A 7,505-nucleotide genomic window follows, 5' to 3' on the forward strand; every position below is an offset into this window, starting at 1 on the left:
TAGTTTCGATATGCATACATACACATAAAAAATAAACAAAAACAAAACTGTGTTTCGTTGTTTTGCAAAGGGATGCACTGCAATTTGTTATATTTTATTTTATTCTTGCGAGCACACAGCTGTTTTATATATTCATTTTAAATAGATTGGGGGAAATTGGTACTGTGTACTTTACAAACGTAATCTAGATTGTAACGAGACCATTCAAGTGCTGACGTTGTTGTCTACTTTGTATGTACCACAAAAAGAACAGATTTGCTGAACTGGTTAATTAACCTTACTGTAAAAAACTGATAGATCCAAGTATTTTATATAAACTGCAATACTATAATATGTGGTAACTAGTTGAATTAACTTCACTATAAGAAACTGCTAGATTAAGAGTTTGTTTAATTGTATCATCTCTATATGTATCTACTAGACAATTGTTAGATGGTGAAGTGAAAGTGGAATTGTCATATTGTTTACATTGTTGTTAATGTGCTTGAGATTTTGAAAACAATTATTAATTAAAACTTGTAAAGATTATTTTTTGGAGTATGATTGCTTGATTTCTCCTGGATAAAAGAGTTTGTGCGGGAACCAACCACTCGAGGTCCTTGTCCTCAATAAACACACGGTGGCGTAGTGAAAATAACATAAATTTCGCTATCTGTATATAAAGACCTGCTACACTTCAATACTACTGCCGCTACTCGGACACCACACACCGGAATCATTGTAAACACACCGCCATAGCACAGGCTGCCGACCAGCCATACCGCCGCCGTCACGAGAGCCTCCCGTTCCCTTACATCCTGCTTCCTATTCCGCTCCCCCTTGTCTTTAAAACCAGCCTTTGAAATGAGCCAGGTAAAGGGGAATCATCCTCTGATTGGCGCAGGGAAAGAAACGAAAGATTCTAAAAATGAAAGTAGCCTAATTAAAACAATAAAACAAAACACATAGCAGCGACCTGCTGCAATTGTTCTGCCGTGTGTGTAGCACGGAGTGCCCAGCTGACAAAACAAACACGAGCTTCTCGGTAGTTCGCCGTGATCGTATAGTGGTTAGTACTTTGCGTTGTGGCCCGCAACAACCCCGGTTCGAATCCGGGTCACGGCAGGTGCAATCCTCACACGGCAGAGAAGCTTGTTCTTTTTTTCACACGCCATCTTCATGGCATGCACCTTTTTGAAAGAAAATAGAATACAATAATTGCTTCATCGTGTTAGTACAGGCATGATGCACACCAGCCTGCTGTGTATGAAATAATAATTACAGAAATAATCAATCTATAAACACCATAAAAATCTCCCACAAACACCAGTCGCTGTATTAACGCTTATCGAGTAGAGGCAAGACGGGACCTGTCCCAGCAGCCAACGTTACAGTGGCTTAATTCAATCTTTGAAGGTGATTTTGAGAACGGAGGCGTTGGTGGTATAGTGGTGAGCATAGCTGCCTTCCAAGCAGTTGACCCGGGTTCGATTCCCGGCCAACGCAAGTCTTTTTTGAACTTTTTCATTTAACATTGGAATAAAGCGTAATACATTCCCCAACTAATTTGCCTTACTGGTTAATAGTCCTTAAAAGCATAACTTTGAAAGTATCACTGTGAGTTATAATGATCTGTGAGGTGATATAGTCACTACATTAAGCCCCATCAAACGAATGTGTTCATTTGGAATCATGCATTGATAATGCGTTGTCGGGAAAACTGCAAATATGTATGGAAGCGTGAGTTGAATGATTAATCACATTCTAAGGATTGATATGGTCCTGTTGTTCGTCCTGCCACATAACAATGGCGTTGCAGTTACATGCGCTGCAAAATCAAATATTTAAAATTAAACAACCATCTGATAAAACTTACTGCAGCCGGATTGTTTTAGACACACATGGGCGCATGAAAAAAATCAAACATATGTTACCAAAATAGTCATTGCTGTATGATGTACAGCAACTGTGAAATGAATGGTTTTATAATCTGTTATGTGAGACTTCTGTTGAATTTTTAAGCATTTGATTCCCTGTGTACACAAAGATGGCAGTCCTGATTTAACGAGTGGGCAAGCAGAGCTCTCGGTGACTGATTTTTCAGTCTTTTTCAGTCACGTGATTGAGCGCCTCCCGGCAATGCATCGTAATTAGAAAAGTGGAATGCAAGATATTGAACACGGACACATCCGGGATTTGAACCCGGGAACTCGCGCACCCGAAGCAAGAATCATACCCCTAGATTAAACAGCCAAATGCTGGCGGCGATTTGGTTCCACGAGCTTCCAAAGAAGCGTAGACCTAGATGCTCTGTATTGAGGAATTTGTGTCACCTTGCTGTGTGCCTGTTAGGGGCAGTCTGATTTGCTTTACCTGGCGGCTAGCATTTCTATGGGCATCGAGAGGTGGTCGCTATAAATGAGGAAACTTGTTAAGATAGGATTTAGTTTCGATATGCATACATAAAAAATAAACAAAACAAAACTGTGTTTCGTTGTTTTGCAAAGGGATGCACTGCAATTTGTTATATTTTATTTTATTCTTGCGAGCACGCAGCTGTTTTATATATTCATTTTAAATAGATTGGGGGAAATTGGTACTGTGTACTTTACAAATGTAATCTAGATTGTAACGAGACCATTCAAGTGCTGACGTTGTTGTCTACTTTGTATGTACCACAAAAAGAACAGATTTGCTGAACTGGTTAATTAACCTTACTATAAAAAACTGATAGATCCAAGTATTTTATATAAACTGCAATACTATAATATGTGGTAACTAGTTGAATTAACTTCACTATAAGAAACTGCTAGATTAAGAGTTTGTTTAATTGTATCATCTCTATATGTACCTACTAGACAATTGTTAGATGGTGAAGTGAAAGTGGAATTGTCATATTGTTTACATTGTTGTTAATGTGCTTGAGATTTTGAAAACAATTATTAATTAAAACTTGTAAAGATTATTTTTGGAGTATGATTGCTTGATTTCTCCTGGATAAAAGAGTTTGTGCGGGAACCAACCACTCGAGGTCCTTGTCCTCAATAAACACACGGTGGCGTAGTGAAAATAACATAAATTTCGCTATCTGTATATAAAGACCTGCTACACTTCAATACTACTGCCGCTACTCGGACACCACACACGGAATCATTGTAAACACACCGCCATAGCACAGGCTGCCGACCAGCCATACCGCCGCCGTCACGAGAGCCTCCCGTTCCCTTACATCCTGCTTCCTATTCCGCTCCCCCTTGTCTTTAAAAACCAGCCTTTGAAATGAGCCAGGTAAAGGGGAATCATCCTCTGATTGGCGCAGGGAAAGAAACGAAAGATTCTAAAAATGAAAGTAGCCTAATTAAAACAATAAAACAAAACACATAGCAGCGACCTGCGGCAATTGTCCTGCCGTGTGGTGTAGCACGGAGTGCCCAGCTGACAAAACAAACACGAGCTTCTCGGTAGTTCGCCGTGATCGTATAGTGGTTAGTACTTTGCGTTGTGGCCGCAACAACCCCGGTTCGAATCCGGGTCACGGCAGGTGCAATCCTCACACGGCAGAGAAGCTTGTTCTTTTTTTTCACACGCCATCTTCATGGCATGCACCTTTTTGAAAGAAAATAGAATACAATAATTGCTTCATCGTGTTAGTACAGGCATGATGCACACCAGCCTGCTGTGTATGAAATAATAATTACAGAAATAATCAATCTATAAACACCATAAAAATCTCCCACAAACACCAGTCGCTGTATTAACGCTTATCGAGTAGAGGCAAGACGGGACCTGTCCCAGCAGCCAACGTTACAGTGGCTTAATTCAATCTTTGAAGGTGATTTTGAGAACGGAGGCGTTGGTGGTATAGTGGTGAGCATAGCTGCCTTCCAAGCAGTTGACCCGGGTTCGATTCCCGGCCAACGCAAGTCTTTTTTTGAACTTTTTCATTTAACATTGGAATAAAGCGTAATACATTCCCCAACTAATTTGCCTTACTGGTTAATAGTCTTAAAAGCATAACTTTGAAAGTATCACTGTGAGTTATAATGATCTGTGAGGTGATATTAGTCACTACATTAAGCCCCATCAAACGAATGTGTTCATTTGGAATCATGCATTGATAATGCGTTGTCGGGAAAAACTGCAAATATGTATGGAAGCGTGAGTTGAATGATTAATCACATTCTAAGGATTGATATGGTCCTGTTGTTCGTCCTGCCACATAACAATGGCGTTGCAGTTACATGCGCTGCAAAATCAAATATTTAAAATTAAACAACCATCTGATAAAACTTACTGCAGCCGGATTGTTTTAGACACACATGAGCGCATGAAAAACATCAAACATATGTTACCAAAATAGTCATTGCTGTATGATGTATAGCAACTGTGAAATGAATGGTTTTATAATCTGTTATGTGAGACTTCTGTTGAATTTTTAAGCATTTGATTCCCTGTGTACACAAAGATGGCAGTCCTGATTTAACGAGTGGGCAAGCAGAGCTCTCGGTGACTGATTTTTCAGTCTTTTTCAGTCACGTGATTGAGCGCCTTCCCGGCAATGCATCGTAATTAGAAAAGAGTAATGCAAGATATTGAACACGGACACATCCGTGATTTGAACCCTGGAACTCGCGCACCCGAAGCAAGAATCATACCCCTAGATTAAACAGCCAAATGCTGGCGGCGATTTGGTTCCACGAGCTTCCACGAGCTTCCAAAGAAGCGTAGACCTAGATGCTCTGTATTGAGGAATTTGTGTCACCTTGCTGTGTGCCTGTTAGGGGCAGTCTGATTTGCTTTACCTGGCGGCTAGCATTTCTATGGGCATCGAGAGGTGGTCGCTATAAATGAGGAAACTTGTTAAGATAGGATTTAGTTTCGATATGCATACATACACATAAAAAATAAACAAAACAAAACTGTGTTTCGTTGTTTTGCAAAGGGATGCACTGCAATTTGTTATATTTTATTTTATTCTTGCGAGCACGCAGCTGTTTTATATATTCATTTTAAATAGATTGGGGGAAATTGGTACTGTGTACTTTACAAATGTAATCTAGATTGTAACGAGACCATTCAAGTGCTGACGTTTGTTGTCTACTTTGTATGTACCACAAAAAGAACAGATTTGCTGAACTGGTTAATTAACCTTACTATAAAAAACTGATAGATCCAAGTATTTTATATAAACTGCAATACTATAATATGTGGTAACTAGTTGAATTAACTTCACTATAAGAAACTGCTAGATTAAGAGTTTGTTTTAATTGTATCATCTCTATATGTATCTACTAGCCAATTGTTAGATGGTGAAGTGAAAGTGGAATTGTCATATTGTTTACATTGTTGTTAATGTGCTTGAGATTTTGAAAACAATTATTAATTAAAACTTGTAAAGATTATTTTTGGAGTATGATTGCTTGATTTCTCCTGGATAAAAGAGTTTGTGCGGGAACCAACCACTCGAGGTCCTTGTCCTCAATAAACACACGGTGGCGTAGTGAAAATAACATACATTTCGCTATCTGTATATAAAGACCTGCTACACTTCAATACTACTGCCGCTACTCGGACACCACACACGGAATCATTGTAAACACACCGCCATAGCACAGGCTGCCGACCAGCCATACCGCCGCCGTCACGAGAGCCCTCCGTTCCCTTACATCCTGCTTCCTATTCCGCTCCCCCTTGTCTTTAAAACCAGCCTTTGAAATGAGCCAGGTAAAGGGGAATCATCCTCTGATTGGCGCAGGGAAAGAAACGAAAGATTCTAAAAATGAAGTAGCCTAATTAAAACAATAAAACAAAACACATAGCAGCGACCTGCGGCAATTGTCCCTGCCGTGTGTGTAGCACGGAGTGCCCAGCTGACAAAACAAACACGAGCTTCTCGGTAGTTCGCCGTGATCGTATAGTGGTTAGTACTTTGCGTTGTGGCCGCAACAACCCCGGTTCGAATCCGGGTCACGGCAGGTGCAATCCTCACACGGCAGAGAAGCTTGTTCGTTTTTTTCACACGCCATCTTCATGGCATGCACCTTTTTGAAAGAAAATAGAATACAATAATTGCTTCATCGTGTTAGTACAGGCATGATGCACACCAGCCTGCTGTGTATGAAATAATAATTACAGAAATAATCAATCTATAAACACCATAAAAATCTCCCACAAACACCAGTCGCTGTATTAACGCTTATCGAGTAGAGGCAAGACGGGACCTGTCCCAGCAGCCAACGTTACAGTGGCTTAATTCAATCTTTGAAGGTGATTTTGAGAACGGAGGCGTTGGTGGTATAGTGGTGAGCATAGCTGCCTTCCAAGCAGTTGACCCGGGTTCGATTCCCGGCCAACGCAAGTCTTTTTTGAACTTTTTCATTTAACATTGGAATAAAGCGTAATACATTCCCCAACTAATTTGCCTTACTGGTTAATAGTCTTAAAAGCATAACTTTGAAAGTATCACTGTGAGTTATAATGATCTGTGAGGTGATATTAGTCACTACATTAAGCCCCATCAAACGAATGTGTTCATTTGGAATCATGCATTGATAATGCGTTGTCGGGAAAACTGCAAATATGTATGGAAGCGTGAGTTGAATGATTAATCACATTCTAAGGATTGATATGGTCCTGTTGTTCGTCCTGCCACATAACAATGGCGTTGCAGTTACATGCGCTGCAAAATCAAATATTTAAAATTAAACAACCATCTGATAAAACTTACTGCAGCCGGATTGTTTTAGACACACATGAGCGCATGAAAAACATCAAACATATGTTACCAAAATAGTCATTGCTGTATGATGTATAGCAACTGTGAAATGAATGGTTTTATAATCTGTTATGTGAGACTTCTGTTGAATTTTTAAGCATTTGATTCCCTGTGTACACAAAGATGGCAGTCCTGATTTAACGAGTGGGCAAGCAGAGCTCTCGGTGACTGATTTTTCAGTCTTTTTCAGTCACGTGATTGAGCGCCTTCCCGGCAATGCATCGTAATTAGAAAAGAGTAATGCAAGATATTGAACACGGACACATCCGTGATTTGAACCCTGGAACTCGCGCACCCGAAGCAAGAATCATACCCCTAGATTAAACAGCCAAATGCTGGCGGCGATTTGGTTCCACGAGCTTCCACGAGCTTCCAAAGAAGCGTAGACCTAGATGCTCTGTATTGAGGAATTTGTGTCACCTTGCTGTGTGCCTGTTAGGGGCAGTCTGATTTGCTTTACCTGGCGGCTAGCATTTCTATGGCATCGAGAGGTGGTCGCTATAAATGAGGAAACTTGTTAAGATAGGATTTAGTTTCGATATGCATACATACACATAAAAAATAAACAACTGTGTTTCGTTGTTTTGCAAAGGGATGCACTGCAATTTGTTATATTTTATTTTATTCTTGCGAGCACGCAGCTGTTTTATATATTCATTTTAAATAGATTGGGGGAAATTGGTACTGTGTACTTTACAAATGTAATCTAGATTGTAACGAGACCATTCAAGTGCTGACGTTGTTGTCTACT

At 40.0% G+C, this 7,505-nt stretch overlaps 5 non-coding genes across 5 annotated transcripts; all 5 read left to right on the plus strand.

Moving 5' to 3' along the window:
- The first annotated feature begins 1,413 nt into the window (after positions 1 to 1,413).
- On the plus strand, positions 1,414 to 1,485 carry trnag-ucc (transfer RNA glycine (anticodon UCC)). Its single transcript has one exon. It is a non-coding gene; the product is annotated as a tRNA-Gly (tRNA).
- Positions 1,486 to 3,447: 1,962 nt separating this feature from the next.
- trnah-gug (transfer RNA histidin (anticodon GUG)) lies at positions 3,448 to 3,519 on the plus strand. The gene has a single exon. It is a non-coding gene; the product is annotated as a tRNA-His (tRNA).
- A 310-nt stretch (positions 3,520 to 3,829) lies between these two features.
- trnag-ucc (transfer RNA glycine (anticodon UCC)) lies at positions 3,830 to 3,901 on the plus strand. Its single transcript has one exon. It is a non-coding gene; the product is annotated as a tRNA-Gly (tRNA).
- Positions 3,902 to 5,882: 1,981 nt separating this feature from the next.
- trnah-gug (transfer RNA histidin (anticodon GUG)) lies at positions 5,883 to 5,954 on the plus strand. The gene has a single exon. It is a non-coding gene; the product is annotated as a tRNA-His (tRNA).
- Positions 5,955 to 6,264: 310 nt separating this feature from the next.
- Positions 6,265 to 6,336, plus strand: trnag-ucc (transfer RNA glycine (anticodon UCC)). The gene has a single exon. It is a non-coding gene; the product is annotated as a tRNA-Gly (tRNA).
- The last annotated feature ends 1,169 nt before the right edge of the window (positions 6,337 to 7,505 follow it).

The sequence above is a fragment of the Acipenser ruthenus genome, unplaced genomic scaffold (assembly GCF_902713425.1).
Source record: "Acipenser ruthenus unplaced genomic scaffold, fAciRut3.2 maternal haplotype, whole genome shotgun sequence".
Taxonomy (NCBI): Eukaryota; Metazoa; Chordata; class Actinopteri; order Acipenseriformes; family Acipenseridae; genus Acipenser; species Acipenser ruthenus.